The 25,203-nt window shown below is 48.6% G+C and overlaps 1 pseudogene across 1 annotated transcript in view; it reads left to right on the forward strand.

The window, feature by feature from the left end:
* The window catches only part of LOC147111524 (claudin-10-like), a 142,903-nt pseudogene that overhangs the window by 84,791 nt on the left and 32,909 nt on the right, over positions 1-25,203 (forward strand). Inside the window, exons 9-11 of the transcript XR_015079828.1 lie at positions 6,619-6,746; positions 15,919-15,982; positions 18,249-18,370. The product of XR_015079828.1 is annotated as a claudin-10-like (transcript). The remainder of the gene's footprint in view (positions 1-6,618; positions 6,747-15,918; positions 15,983-18,248; positions 18,371-25,203) is intronic.

The following is a 25,203-nucleotide window of genomic DNA, read 5'->3' on the forward strand; positions in this document are numbered from 1 at the left end:
ATCAGTTGCTATGTCAAGGCAAAACATGGAAATGGACTGAACTGTGCAACGAAGCTTTCGCCCAAGCAAAGAAAGCATTGCTGAATTCGGAGGACCTGACACACTTTGACCCAAAGCTACCCATGCAGCTAGCATGTGATGCATCACCATATGGTGTGGGAGCAGTCATATCCCACATCATGCCTTCGGGTGAAGAGAAATCTATCGCCTTCGCATCACGCACCTTGAACAAGGCCGAGAGTAACTATGCGCAGATCGAGCGCGAGGCCTTGGGAATCGTTTTTGGAATTCGAAAATTTCATCAGTACCTGTTTGGGAGAAGGTTCACACACCTGACAGACCACCGTCCATTGACTTCAATCTTCGGGCCCCACACCGGAATTCCGTCTCTCGCTGCAAGCAGGATGCAAAGGTGGGCTTTACTGTTGTCAGGACACACATACGACATCAAATATTGCAAATCAGACTTGCATGGCAACGCAGACGCAGACGGTCTCTCGAGGCTACCCTTGCCTGTTACTCCCCCAGAGCCTCGTCAGATAGACATCTTCTACTTTAGACAAGTGGAGGGAGCACCTGTCACTGCAGTTCAGGTGCGAAGGTACACCCGCAACGATCCAGTCCTGTCTGAGGTAATGGACGATGTCATTCGAGGGAGAGCGATAGGAGATTCTCCTAGTTTGAAACCTTACGTTTCAAAAAGAAATGAGCTCTCCGTCCAGGCAGGTTGTCTTCTTTGGGGACGCCGTGTCATCATTCCGCCACCTCTGAGGGAACCTATACTGCAACAACTTCATACAGGCCACAGTGGGATGGTTCGGATGAAGGAAATGGCAAGAAGCTACTTCTGGTGGCCAGGTCTCGATGGGAATATTGAGGAGAAAGCCAAAACATGTTCCCCATGTCAAAGGGTCTGGAATGTTCCACAGCTGGCAACCCTACACCCCTGGGATTGGCCTGCAGAAGTGTGGCAGCGAGTACATGTGGACTTCGCCGGTCCTTTTGAAGGGAAGGTGTTTATGGTGGTTGTGGACGCTCGTAGCAAGTGGCTGGAGGTCGCTGTGATGAGGTCTACCACGGCAGAGAAAACAATTGAGAAACTTGGTGAGATGTTCAGCCGTTATGGCTCACCGGAACAACTCGTAAGTGACAATGGTCCACAATTTGTATCACAGGAGTTTGCAACCTTCCTGCATGTGAATGGTGTCCAACACATCAGGTCTGCGCCCTATCATCCCTCTACTAACGGCCAGGCAGAAAGGTTCGTGCAAACTTTGAAGCACGCCTTGAAGGCATCGCAAGGTCAGGGCTCAATCCACCAACGTCTGAACAGCTTCCTGTTGTCCTATAGGAACGAGCCGCATGCCACAACCAAAACTTCCCCCGCTTCGCTCATGATGAAGAGGCAGTTGCGGACAAGTTTTGACTTACTCAAACCTCCAAGGGCAGAGCAGGTGGTCCATCGTCAACAACAAGCTCAAGTTGAAAAGAGAGAGAAAAGAGACAAGGAGAGACGGTTTCATCCGGGAGAGCACGTCCTAGCTCGAAACGACAACACTGGACTGAAATGGGTTCCGGCTACGGTGATCGCGCAGACGGGCCCTGTGTCTTACACGGTTGAGACTGCTGAGGACGTCGTCTGGAGAAGACACACAGATCAACTGTTGCTAGGGGCAGAGACAGCCACAGAGGCTCCAACGGCTGGTTGGCCTGAACTGTTTCCGAATGATACCGCAAACCAGCATCCTTTGCCACAGTGCTCTTCTCCAACACAGGAAGTCAAAGAGACTGTTCCACCTGTGCAAACTCCTGACTTTCAACTGACACAGGCACCTTCTCCATCCAGGCCTGTGTCAATGCCTACTGCTGTGGAAGCCAGCGATGACCGCCAGTATCCTGTCAGAGAGCGGCGGCCTCCAAGGCGCTTGGATCTGTAGGCTTAGTGACTTACCCACAAGACTGGGGCAGAATAAACCCCAGGGTAAAGTCAGGGTTTGAGGCAGTCTACCTCTACCCTAGGTTAGTTGAGTGTATTGAAAGTAACTTACCTATTGAGGAATAATGTGGACCTTCCATTTAAGAGGGGAGGAAATGTTATGTATTGTGTATTCTATTGTGTGTTCTCCTCCCACCTGTGGTGGCGCTGTCACAGGAGATAAATGGTTGGGTATTCTCTCGGTTAAGTTTAGCTCTCTTTGTTCGGAACTTCCCAGAACTTCCTTTCCTTCCAATAAAGCACTTCATGTTTGAATCTCTGAGTTCTGAGTCCTAAATTGTGTCTAGGTAGAAAGGTACCGACACAACAAGGCATACCATGCCTTTTGCCCTGGACAGAGCAAGTTTTAAACTGTCGATCTGCTTTTGACAGGGGCCGTGATCTCCTGCTTCAAAATCCCTGGTGCTCGCTACTTTATAAGCTGCCTGCATGTCTCTTAACCTTTCCTCCTGTTCTTTTATCTGTCTGGTTAGGTGAGCGTTCTCTTCTCTTAACACTAACTCATTGCTTTTTGCCTCGGTGACTTGACACGAAAATACTCATGTCTGTTCCTGTGTTTCTCTGCTATCTGTAACTTCTCTTGACTTTGGGCTTGTAATTCCTGCAGTAATCCCTCCCCTGCTATGGCTCTTGCTTGAGACAGTTTGGCTGCCTCCTGCAGCTCTTCTGTTAACACCTTAATGTGTTGATCTAAAAGCTGGATCTGACGCAGGGCGCAGACCAACCAGATGGCCTTTTCCACCGGCTTCTTATGATCCTTGCTCTCAGTCAATTTGGTTACAGCATCCATGGGACACTCAGCACGCAACAGACTGGTCACCCATTTCTTGGTGATATTCACCTTCTCAAACACATAAGAGAAAATCCTCTCTTCCATCTTCGTTCTTTCGTCAAACACAGGGTCTATTGCATTACATCCCTTTTGCCAAAGTCCTGCCGCAGTCGCCATTTTCTGTAAGGGGTGGTGTGTGTGGTCAACTTCACGTCTGACTCCCTGAGTGGTTCGAATCGCTCCCACTCCCTTGGTTCTAGACTTTGGACTTATTTGGGGGTTGTAATGAAATTGCAACAGACAACTGAGTTGGTGAAAAAACTTAGGGCTAGATTTTCAGTATAGACAGTTTTGGGGCGCTAACCTTAGCGCCCGCCCGAAGTTAGCGCCCGCCCCAAAGTAGCGCCCCGTTGCCGGAAATTCAGTGGCTTCGCCCTAAGAGGTTGGTGGAGCGCTAAAAGAGGCGTTCCACTACTATCTTTAGGCGCTAAGCCGGCGGTGCAGAGCGCAGCGCCCGAGCTCGGGCGCAGCGCACGGCAGACACTCTGGTGCCAGTGAGCTCTTAAAGGGGAAGGGTGCATGTGTTTTTTTCGGAGGAGGAGGGGGAGGAGGAGGAGGAGGAGGAGGCCGGAAACATAAATACACCGTTCACAACAACACACTGGATCCTTCCACACAACACATGCAGACTGCCGTTTATAGTGCAGGAGGAGTGCCCTTTAATTTGCGCTCCCCAGGGTGTGTTGCGTTCCATTTTACAAACGCTCTGGACGCCAGCCGCACAATGGGGCAGTCCGACTGAAGTTTGGATTCGGGGCGGCCAAAGGGCGTTGCACGAGGATGTGACGTAATTTTCTGCGCGCGCATCCGGGCGGCCGCTAAACTTTGCGCCGGCGCTAACGGGCAACTTAATTTGGGGCGGGGCGCAAACTGCGCTGCGCCCGGGCGCTACACGAATAGCGCCCGAAAATCACTTCTCTTAAGGCGCTAACTGCTGGCGCAAGCAACTGAAAATCTAGCCCTTAGATTTTTATTTTGAGACAGGAAAATATACACAACACAATAATCTTATCACTCTAAAAGGGGGAACACTTTGGAATATGTGAGGGAGAATGACAACTGACAAAATACTTCACCCCCTCCCAATCCCACTACACTAACTAGGTTGGATTCCAGAGGACCAGGGAAATGCTCACCAAACGACTTTCTTGACAGTTGTAGAGGTTCGCGATTTCGGGGTTCTCTTTAGGTGTGATGGTTGGGGCCTGCCATACCCCGGATGTGGTAGAAGACTTCACCTGCGTTGGTTTTTCAGTCTTCGCGTGTCCGCCGATGTGGTCGGGTGTGTATTGGATCTATCAGGTAAGTACCCAATTTCCTTTGATTAGGTATAGGGTTGAGAGTCTTTTTCATCAAATCTTACCCAGGGGTAAGTCAGGATAGCTTGTAGAGTGGAAACAAATTTGCGAATCTTCGGTTTCTTCTGGGTTGGTTTCTTGTTGGTCGCGGTGGCCCAATATTACCTAGTTGTTGGTAATATCGTTGGTTGTTTGTTTCTTGGGGTCCTTGGTTGCCGCGATTCCCTTCCGTTCTCCTTCTGTCGATTGTCCCGAGGCTGAATGAAACCACTGCTTCTTCAATTCACTGACTGTCTGTAAAAGCAGGCCTCAATTATACCGTTTGAGGGCTTGCTTATCTGCCCACCAAATCTTCTCTGGCCCATTGTTAATTTTGGCAGGCTCGTTAGCTTTAATAGTTTTAAATTCTTTATCGAGTTTCGACGGTCCCATCCATTTTAATTGATTTTAAACTAGTTTCGGGATTGCTTCGAAATTGGTTTAAGTGTGTGAAGTGGTTTTGGATGTCTCTCTCTGAGTGGTTAAACAGTTGTTCAATTGTTTTCGACTGCTGGGTCAAAAACAGGGTCCCTGTTGTTGATCAGTGGCATGTACTGTATTATTCATATTCTTGATGACTGTAATTTTGGCAGGAACTGTCCTTCCGTAGGCCTATTGTCATTTATGTGGAATGACTGAGGTGGTCCAGAACATTCCCAGACAATCTGGCCTATGCCAATACTCAAGCTGTTTGGTTTACAGGGGCCCATCCCAACTCCTTTGTCGCAGCCTTCCACAGGCCTGGACATGCCTTTTTAAAATGACCAAAATCCTGGGGTTTTAACTTTAAGCCCCTTTTTGGCCCAATATTCTTTAAAACAGTCCCAAAATCTCTTCTCTTCTTGGTTTGGGGGAATCTGTAGAATTTTGCAAACCTTACAGAGGTCAGTTGTTAATGTCTGCTGAGAGAGCCAGGTATGACCTTGGTCAAACTATCTTAAGAAGGGGGCCAATTGCGTGCATAGCAAGCCATGGTCTGATTCAGGTATAGTGCTAATCAAAAACAATTATTACTTACTCAGCTAACTGGGGCAGTGTGGAGTTCATTTAATGATTTTTCTGATTTCTATGGAGGGACTGGTTAAATTGTATTAAGGTGAGAGATTTGCGTTAGCTGTTACTCTGTATGTTCATTTACAGACGTAAAATAAAGCAGCTTAATGACTTGTATCTGGCCTTGTCTCACTAAAATCAATCCATAGTTCTGAAAGGTTGAAGAACTACATGTGAGGGCACATGTAAAGATCATGATATCTGGTGGGTCTCATTGGCCTGGAAATTGTGGTCGAAAGCTTGCCGCCCGAGTACGCCTCTGAACCGCAAGAAAACTCCGTACTTACTTGATGGCTTCGGACTCTTGCGGTTCTGGGCCTACAGGCATACGCCTGAGTAAAGGCCCACGCATCCCAGGTGCGCATGCAGTTCACAAGTGTCCCTGAGATCACGTGGGGCAGGCCAACCAATGACAAAGGGGGATTTCATTTAGGTATGGAATCCCCATAGGCATAACAGAAATTACCTAATAAATACAATTTCACACTGAAATAAAAATAAATAATCACAGGTTCAAAATTAATTAAAATAACCTTTCATTAAACATTTAAAATAAAAATTTAATTTTTTGAAAAATAAACGTAAACATTTTTAACCGGGACAAAATTGACCTAAACTAATTTTAAATGTAAGTGAATGTTTAAATAAGTTTTAAAATTTTATCTTAACATATATTTTAACCCTTACACTGGTAAAAGGCCTTACTTCTGCTTTTACCAGGCGTAAGGGTTTGGTGGGTATTCGCTGGGCAGTAGTTGGGCAAATCGCCCAAACTTGCACCAGCGAAAGTCAATTTGTAGCGGATGAGTACGATCTGTCAAGGAGAAACTTGACATGCATCGCATGCGGAAACCCAGAACTTGCGGGGTACTTACAACAGTGTACGCTGTGTGTACACTGTCATATTATAAACCAGAGGGATGTAACTTTGGCCCTGTAAACTCTGGGCCAAAGTTACACCCTCTGGTTTATGCTACTGTATGGGTAGCAAAAGTAAACTCCTGATCACGTGGGATTCTCGTGTACTAACAGGAGAGACTGGTGATACGAATCCAAGACAATGACAGACGTGAAATTTGTAACACTCATATAATCTTATATAAATACTGTGTACGAAATATGCAGGGTACCTAGAGTTACTTCCCCCTCAGTGTTTTACAGTCCTATGAATAATTAGGGTGAGCGCCTGTTATGCTGTAGGTACAATTCACAGCAGCAACCTTCTCTTCTAAGTGCTTCTTTCCTCACACCTTAAATTCATTTTCCCCAAACAAACCTTTCATGTAATGTAGATGTATGATGCATGTACATGCACCCACAGGGCTGCACACTGATGCATGGATATATCTGTACGTCCTACTGACAATTTGAATTTGCCATCTCTTTTGCTAAGTTTGCAGAAGAAGACAGAACATAATAAGAGGGAGAAATCTCACAGGAGAGATCTCCCCAGTGTTTGTCCCCTTACTCCATTTGAGGCGGTGGACCTAGAGATCCTGGGAAGAGATGTGGAAGCAGAGATGGGGAAGTAGGAGCCGTGGACCCAGTTAAGTTTAGTACTAGCCTTCTCTTGCTCTTTCTTCTCATCATATTCACTCACCCATTGGCAAATGTACACTCAAACATAAAAACATGTCACTCATTCTTATGAAAGCTTTATCTGAAGAGTTCTCATAAGGGACAGCATTGTAACATATTTCTCTTTCTCTAGCTGTGCCAGAAGAGGAACAGTTGTGTCCCAATGATACTAACAAGGCAGCATCATTCATGCTAACCCTCCAAAGCACCAGCTCAGGTTTATCCACCCCAGAGTATATCAGGACTGATGTAGAAGAGGATGCACTGGATGGCCAGGAGCTAGCAATGGCAGTAGAGGAGCAGGAATCTGCTGTCTGTCCATTATCATTTGATGAAGCCATGGATCTGGAACACAGGGGATCTGTATCAAAGATTGCTGCAGTCATCAAAAATTGTGCCAAACCACCTTCAGTAGTTAATGACTGATAAAGATGTATTCATTCCCCATCTCTGCATTGTGTTAATGGATGGAATGGAAACACCATAGAGTGTGTGATAACTCCAGGAGCACTTGCAGCAAGCAACTCTCCCACTATAGCAGAGGTCCTGAGGGCATTTATAGCATCTTTTGTGAATGCTCCGAATGCTCTTGTTGGACTGCTTTCTTGTTCAAATTCATTTTGTTACCTTAAGTAACAGAGTACAGAGCACATACAGTTCTAACAATGCAAGACCTGGTCTTTATTGAGACACCATACTCACGATTCCCGTATGAGTGCTACTATACAGTGATTTACTTACATTTAAAGACCATTTTTACATTCCATGCATATTATCACTAAATCATAATATAGCAAAGAGACATGCAGGTTACAGCAGAATCAACAAAACATGGACTCAGCAAGATGCATCTTGCCCTTCTTAATCCCTTCCAATTATCCCATTACCTCGGTTATGTTGCATTAATTAACTTAGTCCCATTCCCCAGGAGCACCAGCGATCAAAGACATATTCCAGATAATCATATACATTGTTGAGTGTTTACTTTAGACATTCCACCATCCCCTTTATCTGCAGATCTGATCGTACCTTGCACTCCCTTGTATAGTGCAGAATTTACAAACCCCATGTTCAGCAGAAAGCTGTTTTAACTTATCTTCGGAGCTTAACCCAACTTGCGCTGGTCCCGCAGGCAGCACAGGACATTGAGGTACTCAGGTACTATGGACTCACGCTCCTACAGCTCTGTCCTCCAGCTTGGACTGATCTGATGATCCTATGAAGAGAGCAAGTGACCAAGGTTTCAGTAGTCTCAATGGTGCTGTCAATTCTGATGTTACATAGATCAGTAAGCAGTGCTCAGTTGCAGATCTATGCATGGGATGAGCATGGATGATGTGACTGTCTCTCAGGATGACAACACATCTGGAACTTCCCCCTACCTCCTCCAAAGACTGTACTGAACCCTCCTGCCACCCTGTCCGATGACTGTATTTGCTTCAAAAGCGGGATGGGCCAGATCACCCCAAAGCTGTGGAAGTAGTGGAGCGAGAAACTGTTCCATTCCAGGACCCAATTCACAGAGGCAAGCAGGCCATATCAATTCCAAGAGCTTCTACAGACACATAGGTTGGAATTTTCCCCTAAAAAAACGGGTGGGTTGGGGGCAGTTAAATTGTTAAAAATGAATTTCCCGACCCCCTGATCCCGCCTCCAACCTGCCCACTTCCGGTTTTAATTGGGACGCAGCGGGACGGGGCGGCGGGCGACCAACCTGCTCCCAGGAGCAGTATGTCAATTTAAATGTTATAATGAGACTGGAAGCCTCTTTTTTAACCTCCATTTTGAAAATAACTGCACGTGGACAGGTTTCACACAATTCACGAAACCCGGCAATTAAACTGAGACGGGGATTGTTGGATCCAGGAGGTGAGTGGCTTTATACCTACCTCTTGGATCCAGGCTCCCTGCCTAACCCACCCCCTGAAATGCCACGAGCTGACCATAAAGAAGAATACCCTCAGTCAACTAGTCCTGGGACTCAGTGAAGTAACTACTAACAATACTAACAATAACCAGCCCCAGGACAGTGACAGGGTAACACAAAGAATTCGACCCAACACAATCGTCGCTAAGCAAAAGGAAAAATATCTGACATATTGGGCAGAAACAACAAAAACCCAAAGCAAACTCAATTGCTACTTGGCCCTAAACAGACAATACAACATAGCTGATTACCTGACCATGGTAAAGGATAACAAACTGAGAAGAACCTTGACAAGGTACAGACTTAGCGAACATAGCCTAGCGATCGAAAAAGGCAGACACAGGCAGACCAGGCTGCCAAGAGAGGACAGGATATGCTCTCACTGCAGTCAGGGAGTGGTGGAGACAGAGATGCACTTCCTCACAGCTTGTGGAAAATATCAGGGCATCAGGGAGAATTTCTACCAAAAATTCTCACAAATATGCCCTGATTTCAGAAATCTGAATGACAACCAAAAACTCCCATTCCTACTGGGAGAGGAGAGAAGCTGTATAACACTGGCGGCGCACTATGTTACAGCTTGCCATGAACAGAGGGACAACCAGTAAACTAAGAAAAAAATATATATAAACAATGCGAATGTATATTTATACACTCAGGGATATACCTGTTTATACACTGTATGAATAGAACTGCGTTTATGTGCTAAACCATAAATGTATTTTGATGCTTTGGCAACATAAGATGTAACTTATCATGCCAATAAAGCGATTTAAATTGTAAAAAAAAAAAAAAATTGATTGGAGGCCCTCTCACGAGGCCTCCGATCGCCTTCCCAGGCCATAAATCCCCACCATGAGGCCTCCCCTCCCACCCCACTGATGCTGCTGAGGTCAGCCACAATCATCCAGGTGGCCGGCCCCGATCCCCTCTCCCCCCGGCCGATCCTCAGGCTGGCACCCCCCTCCCCACCCCGGTCGAACCCCAATCCTCTGGCCCCCACGATTCCCGGCTGAACCCCCTCCACTGATTCCCGATCCCTGACCGACCCCCCCTGCCGATCCCTGACCCCCCATCCCCGATCCTCCCCTGCTGATCCCTGACCCCCCATCCCCGATCCTCCCCTGCCGATCCCTGGCCCCCCCATCCCCGATCCTCCCCTGCTGATCACCAACCACCCCCCCACCATCCCTTGATCCCTTCCCCAGACCGACCCCTCACTCCCTCTCCTTATCTGCAGGCCTACCCGCCCGGACCCAACCAGCCTCTCAATCTGGCTGGCTGCGGGCTGGAATCCGAGCCCACACATACAATCAGACCCTGCTGTTAAAGTCGGCAGGGCCTGCGAGAAACCCGGCCTCCCGGGTTTCCTGCCCACCTCGGAGGCCCCCCGACCCCAACCCGCCTCCCTGGAGAAAACTCCGGCCGTACAGCCAGGTAATTGACATGGTTATGGGAAGTGGGGTGGGGTGGCATTTTAGAGAAGCACTAAGTTACGTTACTGAGCACATCAATCATGCACTGCCATCAAAGGAAAGCACTAGGAAGCTAGGCAAAAACATTTAGGGGAATGAAACATATTTGTAATGAAGCTAAATTGTGTCAGAAGCTGTTCCTGTTATAGAGTTCTTGATAGGAATGGTATCTTTGGTAGTTGAGTGTGAGCTAAATGCAATTTAGGTGAAGAAGTTTTGGTTAAAGAAATGTTGAAGATGTAGGCAGGGCTATTGATGCAATGGGTTGATGGAACGTTAGCAGAAGGTCTCCTCAATGAGAGTTCAGCAGATGGGTCTAGCAGCTGGAGACGGTGGTTCAACAACCGTACATTCAGCCTCCTCCTACTTGCCTTGCTGCTTTCTCATTGCTTTTCTTCTCTGGGTGTTCTATGCTGATGTTGTGGTGGGTACCTTTGCTCTCCTAGGAGTCAACCTTGCACTTCCTATTGTGGGCCAAATAATGAGGCCATGGTGGTTTGCCTTAAAATAAAAGCATTATGAGTAATACCTTATTGGTTGGAGAAGTTGTGGGGAATGACGACCACAATAATGCATAAAACTTTGGCTAGCCTGCATTTAATACACTCCCAATCTGTTTATTCATCTGAAATGCCTATAGTGTGTTGTACAATGACTCTGGAACATGCTTGCACTTTATTATACCTGTGCTCAGCATATGTAAATGGCTGTCATGATACTGTCATGAGCCAAAGTGCAGAATGTACCTTTGGTCTCGTAGGAGCCAACCGTGCGTTTTCCTTTGTGGGCCAAATAATAGAGCCTGGTGGATTGCCTTAAAATAAAAGCATTATGACAGCAGCCTGGGAAGTGGCATTCACATGCATGATCCTGTGAATGCACAGCTATGGTGTGCAGCAACTAATAGGGTCACGTGGGTGCCATCAATGATGCGCTGGACTTTGGGCACTGCTGCCGTGTGAAAAAATGCAGTGCTCTCTTACGTAGTTGTCAATTACCCATGGGGAAAATAATGAAGTTGCTTGCTGTTCATGGCAGATTGGCTGATATTACTGATGTCCTCTGTGGCAGCCTGGAATGAGCATGAGACAAGGAAGTTCAGTAATCTTGAATGCCACTGACAGTGGCAAGGCATGGCATAGGTGGTGTTTGGCTGCAGGTCAGATTACAGTGTATGGGGCTACTCTGTCGCAGTCTTTGTGGTGGATCTTAGTCTGCACATACACTGTTCCATCGGATAAATCCAGGTAAGTATACATTTTCTTGTATGTCTGCTTTTGAGAGAAACAGTGGGTAGGCACAGTTCTCCTGTGGTGAAATCTCACCCTTTTAAGGCACTTAGGCCTAGAAATTCAGTTGGGCGCGCCAGCCGTTAGCGCCTTAGGGGGAGTAGATCTCGAGCGCTAGGCGCTTATCGCCCAGGCGCAGCGCGATCTGCGCCTCTCCCCAACTTCAGGACACATTTAGCGCTGGCGCAAAGTCTTAGCGCGCGCCCTGCTGCGCGCGCAGATCATGGTGTCATTTAATAGTGCAACGCCCTTTGTGCGCCCCAAACCGGAACTTCACTCGCGCCGGCCCATTGTGCGCCGGGCGTCCCGAGCGACTGTGAAGTGGAACGGTACACAGGCCAGCCAGGCCGGGGGGAGTGCTAATTAAAGGGCACTTACCCAGCAGTATAAAGGCCAGCCATTTTGCAGCATTCACTCTTGTGCAACGGTTTTTTGGACAGAGACCAAGGAGGAGAGTTTACTGCTTTGGACCAACACTTGGACAGGTATTTTTGGCTCAGGCCAGAGCTTACCAATTATCTTTGCCTTCATTCAGAGCTCAGTGTTTGCCAGCATATAATGGGGGCTGCATTGGGTGGCAACGCAGAATTTCAGCCTTATGCCAGAAGGGCTTACAGACGCCGTGAGAGAGTGGCAGCCCTGGCTAGACGCAGAGGGGGCAACAGGCGTCGCCAACTGAGGCCTTACCCACGCAGGGTATACCGCCCGCAGACCTCCTATCTGACCATGTCTGCCGCGATGTGTGTTAGGAGGCTGCGATTCCGAAGGGAGGTGGTTGCAGACATCTGCCGGCTGCTTCAGAGAGATCTGCAGCCACAGCTGATGCGCAGGACGTCTCTGTCGGTGGCAGTGAAGGTGACGGTGGCTCTCAACTTCTATGCCTCCGGCTCCTTCCAATCCGCTACTGGGGACATCGCTAACATCTCCCAGTTCGCCGTGCATTGCTGCATCCGCCAGGTGACCGAAGCCCTTTTCAGAAGGAGACATCAATTCATCTCCTTCCCCATGACCCTGGACAAGCAGCAGCAGCGTGCAGTGGGGTTTGCAAGAATAGCGGGCTTCCCCATGGTGCAGGGCGCCATTGACTGCACGCATGTGGCTTTGCGGGCACCTCTTGAGCATGCCGAGGAGTACCGCAACCGGAAGGGCTACCATTCCCTCAATGTACAGCTGGTGTGTGACCACAGGCAGCGCATCCTAGCTGTCAATGCCCGCTTTCCAGGCAGCAGCCACGATGCCTTTATCCTGCGACAGACAACTGTGGCTGACATGTTCCAGGCACAGCCTCCCCCAAGAGGATGGCTTATCGGGGACAAAGGCTATCCTTTGTGTACCTGGCTCATGACCCCGCTCCGCGCGCCCACGACCCCTGCTGAAGAGGCATACAACGAGAGCCATCAAGCGACGAGGAACCTCATAGAACAAACAATCGGCGTGCTCAAGCAACGGTTCCGTTGTCTCGACCGCTCCGGGGGAGCCCTCCAGTATTCGCAGGATCGAGTCTCCCAATTCGTCGTCGTTTGCTGCATGCTGCACAACCTGGCTATCCGCAGGACTCAGGCACTGCCACCTCACGTTGGACCACCACCTCAGGAGGAGGAGCAGGAGGAGCATGAGGACGATGAGGACGAGGAGTACCAGCCCAGGAGGGACGCACAAGGTCCAAGGGCCGCCCGTCGTCGGCTTATTGAACGTCACTTCTAGGCCCCCTGTCAGGGAATGGCTTGTGCCAATGATAGAACATGTTTGCAGCCGCTCCGCAAGCCCTCAGCTGGTTAAGGCAACAAACACTTCAAAGATCAAACATGGACAATGTGAATAAATAAAATGCTTTATTGTACAAACTCTGGGCCCTTCCCACATGAAAACCAAAAACAGATGAAACCCCCAAAAAACACTCAAACACATTACTCGCTCCCACAACCTGGGGAGGATTAACAAAATAGGGCAACTAAAATGGCCGTCATTCTCGGCCTTCGTCCAAAACAAACATCACATCATCGGCCTTCAAAAAACAAACATCCAATTCTCGGCCTCAAGAAACAAACACAAATGGCCACACATTCGACTATTTGGCCCGCTATGGCGATGCCTTGGCCATCTTTGGGTGGCCCCTGCCCGCCCTGCTGCTCCGCCTCAAAGTAAGGCCATTGGCTGCTGCAAGGCTGGGGGCAGGCTCCTGAGGGGCACATGTCGTGACGGCAGATGCCCTTGGGGGTCGGCCTAGTCGAGGTCTGGCCGTCGAGCGGCCGGCTGTTGATTGCTGCAGCTGTGGCTGGCCAGCATCAGTCGCTGCAGCAGCTCCTGGCAGCTTCACTGGGGGAGTGGCAGTGGCGGCTGGAGGAATGGCGGCAAGCTGGCGGATGGCAGGCGCTCGCTGGTCGCCTGAGACACTGGCACTCGCCCAGGCCAGCACTGCAGCATTCGCATCAATCTGCCGAGGGACAGACCGATGTGCTGCTGCAGCGCGCCGGGTGCCCTGGCGATGCCTGGCTGACACCGCGAGTGTGGCAGCAGTGAGTGCCCGTGTTGACCTGTTCACTGACCGCAGCAGAGCAGCCAGTGACTGGATGGCACCACTGATCACCTGGCCAGTCGCTGACAGATCTGCCCGGTATTCCGCCCGACTGGTGGCCTCTAAGGGCCCGAACTCGGCCACACTCCGAGAGAGGGAATCGATGGACTCAGGCAACCGTGCCACTGCCGCCATGAGCTCCGTGTGCCGGCGCTCCGAGTCCGCGGACAAGTCTTCGAGGCGTTCCATCTCCTCGGCGAAGAGCATCTCCTGACTGGAGGCCGGACTCTCCCTCTGGGGAGAAGGCCGCCGAGCTGGCCGACCCTTCCTGTGTTGCTGGAGGCCGCTGGGCCCAGCAATTGGACTCCCCTCCGACGCATCCCCCCTCTGGGGAGAAGGCCGCCGAGCTTCCACCCCCCTCCTGCCTTTCTGCAGCACGCAGGTCCCAGGAGCTCCCCTCCCCTTCGACACTTCCGCCACGCTGCCCTCCAGGAAAGACGTGTCCCCTACATTGGCCTGGGTGGCCGCGGCTGAGGGTTCCCCTGATGGGCCGCCTTCCTCTTGCTCCTCCTCCTGCTCCTCCTCGGAGGGTCTGTCACTGGCAAGTTGAGGGACCTCCTCTTGACCATCTGAAAGCAGGAAGGCACAAGAGTAGCTTTAGAGTGAGGAGAGGGCGTCAGTGCGGGATGCATGAGTGGTGGCATTCAGCGCATTGGTCGGACAGTGGCAAAGGATGTAGATCTGATGCGCAAGTGGGACGAGAGAGGTGCAAAAGGTGATGTCCTTACCATTGCTGCCCAGAACAGGGTCGGCATCTCCACATGCAACGGGCCCAATCACCCGGCCACCCATGAGGCGCTCCACGCGATGTTGCAGGTTGGTGAGTGGCTGGATATGGGGTCGTCCTCCCCCGGTCGCAGTCCGGCTCTTGCGATTATTCGCCAGCTTGGCCTGCAAGAGAAAGGACGGCCTCTAAGTACAGTGTGTCGCCGTGATCTTGTGTGCACTGCCTCCCATGGTGGAATAGCCTGGCCAGTGTGTCGCCATGATCTGGTGTGCAATGCCTCCCATGGTGGAATAGCTTGGCCAGTGTGTTCAGTGCAGAATGTGCAATTGATGCTCATGCCTGTGCCATAGCTGCTGGATGAAGGCTGGCCATTAGAGCTTTCAGGTCCCTTTGCCCATAGTGTGAGGTGCACATGCAAGGATGAGGAGGTCATTGGAAAGGGTACTCACCCTGACAATGCGTGTGAGGTCATTTAACTTTTTGCGGCATTGGGCACCGGTCCTGGGGATGTCGCTGTTGGCTGACAGCTTGCTGGCAACATGCCTCCAGGCTCTCCTGTAGACGCGGACCGTCGCCTTCTTGCCATTGTCCGGGTACAAAACATGGCACCTCTTCTCCACAGCAGCAAGCAGCACACTCAGATCACGCTCTGAGAAGCGCTGCGCACGTTCACGGGCCTTCTCCATGTCTTCAGGCGCTATTTGGGTCCAGCAGCAGTGTTCAGGCCTAGCTGGAGGGCTCCACTATCCAGGGCGTGGCAGCAGACACAGTCGACCCTTCCCCCTTAAGAGCTGGCCGGCGCCAGGGTGTCTGCTGTCAGTCACGAGATGGCCGCACCTGCGCTGTGCCCGGCCTCGGCGCTATCGATCACCACCTCCGGCTTAGCGCCCAAAGAGAGGCGTCCAGCAGCAGTTTTAGCGCTCGCCCGAACTAGTAGGGCGAAGCTAATGAATATCGGAGAAGTGGCCTAGATTTGGCGGCGGCCGCAAACTTTAGCGGACGCCCCACTTTAGCGCCCCAAAAGTGGCGTCAATGAATTTCTAGGCCATAGTTCACTAAAGAAATGTAGAAAAAGACTTGGATGAAATGATACATTGGACTGTTTCTTTAATTAACTATGTATTCCAAGACACAAGCAAACAACTTTGGATACCCAACTTGTATGGACAAAATGATGAACGTCTATTTCCAGCGTAAATTATAGGGAGTAGTGCGATGATCAATATGACATCGCCTCCTTCCCATTCTAATATTGAAATGAGGCTTCCCCACCTCTGGGCTTCTTATACAGCAGGTGATTTATCAGAAAATCACATGTGCACTGTCAATGATTTTTCATCTGGAGGGAAAAATTGGGTAACACACTCACAATTTTCCGATAAGCGATCTGCTGTGTGCAAAGCTTTGCAGGGTGTATGTGGTCTTGGAAAATTTTCCCCACGGGCAGAGATCAGCATTAGTGATTTCTTCCCATATTTCCTCTTCGTTGCACCCTGACTGTGCACATTTATGAATGTAACTGAACCAAAAATTATAGCTGCAGTCAGTTGATTTAAAGAAACCTGATAAATTAGTTTTAAATACACCAAGGGGTGATTTTAACTCCCCCACTGCCTAGCAGGAATGGAACTGTAGTAGAGTTAAAATCGCACCGCGGAACTGGTTGATTCTTGCCTACTGCCAACTTAACTGCGCAATTATTTTAGGCGTCTGAGATGTCCATCTGAATGCTTTAATACATAAAAATCATAGAATTATAGAAAATCACGGCACAGAAGGAGGCCATTTGGCCCATCGTGTCTGTGCTGGTCGAAAAAGAGCTATCCAGCCTAATCCCACTTTCCAACTCTTGGTCCATAGCCTTGTAGGTTACGGCACTTCAAGTGCATATCCAAGTACTTTTTAAATGCGATGAGGGTTTCTGCCTCTACCACGCTTTCAGGCAATGAGTTCCAGATCCCCATCAGCCTCTGGGTTAAAATGTTCTCAACTCCCCACTAATCCTTCGACCAATTACTTTAAATCTATGCCCCCTGGTTATTGACCTCTCTGCTAGGGGAAATAGGTGCTTCCTATCCACTCTATCTAGGCCCCTCATAATTTTATACACCTCAATTAAGTCTCCCCTCAGCCTCCTCTATTCCAAAGAAAACAACCCCAGCCTATCCAATGTTTCCTCATAGCTAAAATTCTCCAGTCTTAACATCCTCGTAAATCTCCTCTATACCCTCTCTAGTGCAATCACATCTTTCCTGTAATGTGGTGAGCAGAACTGTATGCAGTACTCTAGCTGTGGCCTAACTAGTGTTTTATACAGTTCTAGCATAACATCCCAGCTCTTATATTCTATACCTCAATAAAGGAAAGTATCCCGTATGCCTTCTTAACCACCTTATCTACCTGTCCTGCTATCTTCAGGGATCTGTGGACATGCACTCCAAGGTCCCTCTGATCCTCTGCACTTTTCAGTGTCCTACCATTTAATGTGTATTCCCCTTGCCTTGTTAGCCCTCCCCAAATGCATTACCTCACACTTCTCCGGATTGAATTCCATTTGCCACTTTTCTGCCCACCTGTCCAGTCTATCGATATCTTCCTGCAGTCTACAACTTTTTTCCTTACTATCAACCACACAGCCAATTTTATTTTTTATATGACAGTTATGCCATTAGGACCCCGATGTGATTTTAATGTGCAAAAACAGAAGTACATCATACAATTGCACAGACATGGAAAGCAGCTTTCTTTTGAAAGTTGGGCCCTTGAAGTTGCATCTCTATCCTCCTCAACAGAGTGTTCTGCCATGCTTGCCCTCTGCTGAGCTGTCTCCTGGGCTGCCTTTCCATTACTCCAAGCTCCTGTTCCTGCTGACTGCTTCACCAAATGCTCAGGGTGCTGGGTGGAAGTGCTGTGGCCAGGTGTGATGCAGAGAAATGGAGATAGAAAGGCCTGTATTCACCTTGCTGCTTTGGTCAGATCATTGAACTATTTCTTGCACTGAATCTAGGTCCTGGGCGTGAGGCTCTGAGAGTTTACTATCTCTGCCACCTTTCTCTAAGCTCGCTTCCAATTTTGTTTTGGCACGACCTGCCATTAGCTGGGAAGAGCACTTCCAACATGCCATATTGGAGGTCTAGGAGACCGTGTAGCGCCTGAAAAAAGGTTACTGTGCGGCTGAATTTCTAGGCCATTGACTTTTTCCAAATCCTTGATTCTCTTGGGGAATCCACCTTATGCATGTTTGCACACAAGAGCATGGAGACAACAGGGGAAATGGAAGCCACAGGCCACCCCTAAACTCAGGGCTAGTTCCATCTTCTTCTGCCTTGTCCTCTTCACACTCACTGGCACACAGGTATGTACAAAAACATCACAAGCAGTATAATTCAAATCAAGCTCTGTTTCAAGGTATCTCTTGCAACCAACATTCTAACATCTGTTCTCTTTCTGTCATTTTAGGTCTGGAAGAGCAGCTTGTCAGCACTGCCCAGGACAAGATTTCACCACACAACTCGTCAACATTTGCAAATTGGAGCACAGCTACATACATCACAGAGGATACAGTTAGGGAACTTGAGGAGGTAGCATCAGCTGAGTCACAATGAACAACAACAATAATACAACGTGCATTTATGTAGTACCTTTAACGTAGAAAAAAATCAGACAAAAGTGGACAGTGAGACAAAAAAAGAGATATTAAGGTGACTAAAAGTTTGGTCAAAGGGATGGCTTTATATAAGGACCTTAAAGGGGAAGAGAAAGATGGAGAAGCAAAAGGGGTTTAGGGAGCAAATTGCAAAGCATGGGGCCTAGAGTACTGAAGCCATAGCCGCCAATTGTGGGGCAAAGGGAAGGGTGTATGAGGCCATACATCACCAGATCAGGCTGGACCATAACAAGCACTATTGGGCTTCACCTTCCTCTGCCAAAACTACCCACTACTTCATGGCTGTCCTGGAGAGCAAAGAAAATCTCCGTCTTCTTTTCGCCACTATAAATAATGAAAGAAAGACTAGCATTTATATAGTGCCTTTCATGACCACTGGACTTCTCAAAGCGCTTTACAGCCAATTAAATATTTTTGGAGTGTAGTTACTGTTGTAATGTGGGAAATGCGGCAGCCAATTTGCGCACAGCATGCTCCCACAAACAGCAATGTGATAATGACCAGATAAACTGTTTTTGTTATGTTGATTGAGGGATGAATATTGGCCAGGACACCAGGGATAACTCCCCTGCTCTTCTTCGAAATAGTGCCATGGGATCTTTTATATCCACCTGAGAGAGCAGACGGGGCCTCGATTTAACATCTCATCCAAGAAATGGCACCTCCGACAGTGCAGCACTCCCTCAGCACTGCACTGCAGTGTCAGCCTAGATTTATGTGTTCAATTCCCTGGAGTGGGACTATGAACCCACAACCTTCTGACTCAGAGGCGAGAGTGCTACCAACTGAGCCACAGCTGACACTTATCTCCTTAAACCTCTCTCCCTGCCTCCTCCGCCAAGTGTGAAAATCTCATGGACTTTTTTGTCATTAAGTTTGACACCATCCATTCAGTTACCTCTGCTGCATTCCCCCTTTCCCTTGCCCACCAAACTAAACCTCCTCCAAGTTCCCTCCTGTTCTAGCCCTGAACCCACATCTCGTTCTAGTTTATCTACTGTCTCCCCTCATGCCCTCTCCGAGCTCATCGTATCCAGGAGATTGACCTCTTGCTCCCTTGACCTCATTCTTGCAAAACTGCTGACGACCCAATTTCCATTCCTGGCCCCATGCTAGCTAACCTTGCAAGTGGTTCCCTTTCCTCAGGTACTGCCCCCTTCCTTCCAAAACCACGGTCATTATCTTCAAAAAACCTAATGCTCAAACTATTGTATCCTTGTAAACTACCACCCCATCTCCAATCTCCCTCTCCTCTCTAAAGTCCTTGAACATCCAAATCCATTCCTATCTTTTGTGCAGCTCCTTTTGTTAATCTTTCCAATCAGGTTCTGCCCTGCCGCAGCAGCAAAATGGCCCCATCAAAAGACTCAAATTACATCCTCTAGTGCATTATCTCTTCTTATCCTCCTCAACCTATCTACATGGTTGACCACCCAAGTCTCCTCCAATGCCTCTTCTCTATTGTTCAGCTCAGTAGGACTGCCCTCGATTAGTTCCACTCTTACCTATCCACTTGTATGCAAAGCATCTTCAGAAATGGCTTCTCTGCCATAGCCCACACTGTTAGTTCCAGAGTTCCCCAAGCAGCTATCCTTGGCTCCCACCTCTTCCTCATCTACATTCTGTCCCTTAGTGGCATCATCTGCAGACATGGAGTCAGCTTCCATATTTACACTGTTAACACACAGCTCTGCTTCTCCATCACCGCTCTCTATTGCATTTGTATTGTCAGATTGTTTATCTGACATTCAGTCTTGGATGAGCTGTATTATCCTCCAGCTAAACCTCAACCCCCTGCCATAACTCCATATCCTTGCCATCGATTCCATTCCCCTCCTCGGCCACTTTCTCAGGCTGAACCAGACTATTTTCAACCTTGGCATCCTATTTCATAGAACCATGAAATCATACAGCACAGAAGGAGGCCATTCAGCCCATTATGCTTCTTTGAAAGAGCTACCCAAGCTGGGCAGGCTTAACAGGGTCAATCAAGGGAAAATAGCGTGGGTTGGCCAGAAGTCGATGGAGGTGGGACTAAAACCCGACAAGTGGGAGTCCTGCCTCCAAAAGCTCCCCATTGGCAAAATCCAGCCCTACGTCTGTTTACCAACCCTCCTACCAGTGGAAACAGTTTCTCCTTATTTACCCTATCAAAAGACCTCATACTTTTGAACAGCTCTATTAAATCTTCCCTTAATCTTCTCTGCTCTAAGGAGAACAATCTCAGCCTCTGTAGTCTCTCCATATAACTGATGTCACTTATCCTCCATATATTTGACCTGAAGATGAGCTTCTGATCCTATATTCTCTCCATCACAAAGACCTAATTTCACATTTGTAATATTACCTGTCTCCACCCCTACCTCAGCCTATCTTCTGCTGAAACTCTCATCCATGCTTTTGTCACCACCAGACTTAATTATTCCAATGCTCTCCTGGCTGCGCTCCCATCCTCCATCCTCCATAAACTTCAGCTACTCCAAAACTTTGCGGCCTGTATCCTATCCTCCACCAATTTCTGCTCACTCATCACCCCTACTGGTTGACCTGCATTAGTTCCCGAGGAGCTCTGGACTTCTTCGTCACTAATATTGAGACCATCCATTCAGTGGCCTCTGCTGCTTCCCTCCCTTCCCTTAGCCCTCCAAGCCAAACTTCCCCTAAGGTCCCCCCTGCCCTAACCCTGAACTCACACCTTTCTCTTCTATCTCACTTCATGCTCTTTTCAAGCTCAACTTGTCCAGAAGATCCACTTCATGCTCCCTCGACATCTATTCCCAGCAAACTGTTGACCACACAACTTCTCTCTCATCAGGTACTGCCCCCCTCCCCTTCAAATCTGCTGTTATCACCCCTCTCCTCAAGAACCCACTCTTGAGCCCTCTATCCTTGCAAAGTACCGCCCCATCTCCAACATCATTTTCCTCTCCAAAGTCCTTGAACGTGTTGACATCTCCAAAATCCCCATCTTTCCCACAACTCCATGTTTGAATCACTCCAATCAGGTTTCCACCCCTGCCGCAGCACTGAAACGGCTCTCATCAAAGCCACAAATGGCATACTATGTGACTGTGATGGTTGTAAACTATCCCTCCTCATCCTTCTCGACCTGTCTGCAGCCTTTGACAAGGTTGACCATGCCATCCTCCTCCAACGCCTTTACTCCATCATCCAGCTGGGTGGACCTGCCCTCGCCTGGTTCCATTCTTATCTATCCAGTCATAGCCAGAGAATCCCCTGCAATGGCTTCTCTTCCCACTCCCACACCATTACAATTGGAGATTCCCCCAAGGATCTATCCTTGACCCCCTCCTATTTCTCATCTACATACTGCCCCTTGGTGACATCATCCGAAAACACATCAGGTTCCACACGCTTGCTGATGACACCCAGCTCTACCTCACCACCATTGTTTCCTCTAAGCTGTGCATGTGCGTGGCTGCGTAGTAATCTGTAATGTCCCGCGCAGGCTGCTCACAAACTTTTACATTGGAAATACTGCGCATGCACAGAAATTTAAACGGACCGTGTGTTGAAAGAAACAGGCCGCGCTTCCAGGGAACATTTTTTTCTCTACTTTTCCTTTCTGTCTCTCTTTTCTTTCTCTCTTAATCCAATCTTTAAGAACAAATATCTTTGTTCACAGTAGAGGACACTAAAAACATCCCAGTAATAGTAGAAAATCAAGGGGCAAAAGGGAGAGAGGAACTTAAAACAATCACTATCACTAGAGAAAAGTTGCGAGGCAAACTTATGGGTCTAAAGGCTAACAAGTCCCCTGGACCTGATGGCTTCCATCCTAGGGTCTTAAAAGAAGTGGCTACAGAGATAGTGGATGCATTGGTTGTAATCTTCCAAAATTCTCTTGACTCTGGAAAAGTCCCAGCGGATTGTAAAATCGCAAATGTAACACCCTTATTCAAAAAAGGAGGGAGACAGAAAGCAGGAAACTATAGACCAGTTAGCCTAACATCTGTCATTGGCAAAATGCTTGAATCCATTATTAAGGAAGTAGTAGCAGGGCATTTAGAAAATCATAATACAATCAAACAGAGCCAGCATGGTTTTATGAAAGGGAAATCGTGTTTGACAAATCTATTAGAGTTCTTTGAGGAGGTAACGAGCAGGGTAGATAAAGGGGAACCAGTAGATGTAGTGTATTTGGATTTCCAAAAGGCATTCGACAAGGTGCCACATAAAAGTTTACTGCATAAGATAAGAGCTCATGGTGTAATATATTAGAGGGGGTAATATATTAGAGGATTGGCTAACTAACAGAAAACAGAGAGTCAGGCTAAATGGCAATCTGTAACTAGTAGGGTGCCACAGGGATCAGTGGATGAAGGAAGCGACTGTATTGTAGCCAAATTTGCAGATGATACAAAGGTAGGTGGGAAAGCACGTTGTGAGGAGGACATAAAGGGGGAAAAATTCGGTTGATTTGTGACTCCCATTAGTGTCCTAGGGCGCTAACGGGGTGCAAAGTAACTAGTGCCTGAGCGCGCCACCGCCAATGCCTCCCGTGAAAATCAGTGGGAGATTAACGGCTACGCTAACCGTTAGCACCCTGCGGTGCTGCCCCACCGGCAATGACATTATCGCTGTGCACAGCGCCCTGCTTGCATCCAGGCCACGATTTTTGGTAGCGCTCCCTGACTTACCGCCGGACGCTAACTTCCTAGACAGGGTCAGGGGGGCCTACCTGTGGCCGGGGCAGTGCACATTAAAGGGGAGGTGCCGGATGGCCATTTTTGTTGCTGGCCGCCTGCCAGCACCTGCCTTCATTGCTGTCCCCGGCCTTCTGTGCAGCTCCCCTGCGGGGTGCCGACTGCACTCCGTGAGCCCAGCTCTTCTCTTGAGTGCCGGGCTCTTTTGCTGGTACTCTGATCCCTGGTGGCCCAGCTGGGCCCCTAGTCGCGCTGCGCTAGGCCCCTACTCTTTAATAAGGGGAGGAAGGCCTGCAGTACCGCAGAGTGTGGCGCTGCGGCACATAGCACCATGGTATTCACTCGCAGCGCCCCAAGAGGGAGGCAGGGCGCTTCCAGTAGCGCCCCGCCTCCCTCTTGGGGCACTACTAGTGAATTTCGGGTGTGGAGGCACTAATTTTTTCAGGGCGCTAAAAGTACCGCCCCGGCGAAGTTAGCGCCCCAAAGGGGTTGTGACCCAATTTTTCCCCCAAAGAGTCTGCAAAGGGATCTTGATAGGTTAAGTGAGTGGGCAAGAATTTGGCAGATGGAGTATAATGTGGGAAAATGTGAAGTTATCCACTTTGGTAGGAAGAATAGAAAAGAAAAATATTATTTAAATGGAGGAAGACTACAGAATGCAATGGTACAGAGGGATTTGGGTGTCCTCATACATGAAACACCAAAAGTTAACATGCAGATGCAGCAAGTAATTAGGAAGGCAAATGGAATGTTGGCCTTTATTTCGCGGGGGATAGAGTATAAAAGTAGGGAAGTCTTGCTACAACTGTACGGGGCTCTGGTGAGACTACGCCTAGTGTTGTGTCTGTGTGTTGATAGAGACACTGAAGACAGGAGTTGGTTTCATAGGTGTTTACTAAACAAAGTCTGGAGGGGAACTAACTGATACAGCACAATATACAGGCTTATATAGCCCGAGTGGCCATTACCGGCATTACAGTACACATGGGGCTCTTAAAGGCACATACACTACAATTCCTCCCCTTTTAGCCAACCAGTACATAATATTTTAAGTAATTATTAATTACATGTTACAAGAAAAATAATCTACACATTGCTGCAGTTAATTAATTATAAGTCAGTCTCTCTGGAGGCTTCCTGGCTCAGTCCGGATAACGCCTCGGTGTTGTAGTAGTTTCTGGTGGTGCAGTAGGTTCTTTTGGCAAGGCTGATTCGGCTTGAATGCCAGTGTCGGGTTCATCGGGTTCCAGTATCACCGGATCGGAGGTAGATATGGGTATCTCTACTTCATCGTTAGGCGTATAGAGTTGTGGTGTAGGTTGTCCCTTTTCGGATGACTCTATGATTTGGTCAGCATGGCGCCTTATTATGCTTTCTCCGATGTCCACGGTATACATCAGCGGTCCTAGTCGTGTGCAGATAGTTCCAGGCTGCCATTTCTCGGCACGGTAGTCCCGGGCCAAAACTTGTTGACCTATCTGGAAGGTTCTAGTTGGCCTTTCATTCATGCCTTAAAATTGCCGGTTCTCCACATCCCTTCTGATGTTGGGCTTGATCAAATCCAGACGGCATCTTAGGCTTCTATTGAAGAACATCATGGCGGGAGTTTGGTTTGTAACCATATGTGTTGCATTCCTGTATGCGAACAAGAAGTTATCCACCTTGTGCTGAAGTTTTATGTCTTCATTACCCATGGCATTTATGGCCTTCTTGAAGGTCTGGACAAACCTTTCAGCCAATCCATTGGTGGCGGGATGGTATGGGGCGGACGTGTAGTGCTTAACCCCATTGTTTTTTAAGAACTTCCTGAATTCTTCGGACACAAATTGCGGTCCATTATCAGAACAGATCTGTTCCGGCAGCCCATTCCTGGCAAATATGGTCCTTAATACTGTGATGGTTTTTTCCGTGGTGGTGGAGGACATTTTTATTACCTCTGGCCACTTGGAGTGTGCATCAACCGCGATTAAGAACATTGAGTCCATAAATGGACCAGCAAAGTCGATGTGTACCCTTTGCCAGGGAGATGAGGGCCACTCCCATGGATGTAGAGGGGCTTGGGGTGGAGCGTTTTGGACCT

This window comes from Somniosus microcephalus, chromosome 10 (genome assembly GCF_052327205.1).
Source record: "Somniosus microcephalus isolate GS21.2 chromosome 10, FLI_Smic_1.0, whole genome shotgun sequence".
Lineage (NCBI taxonomy): Eukaryota > Metazoa > Chordata > Chondrichthyes > Squaliformes > Somniosidae > Somniosus > Somniosus microcephalus.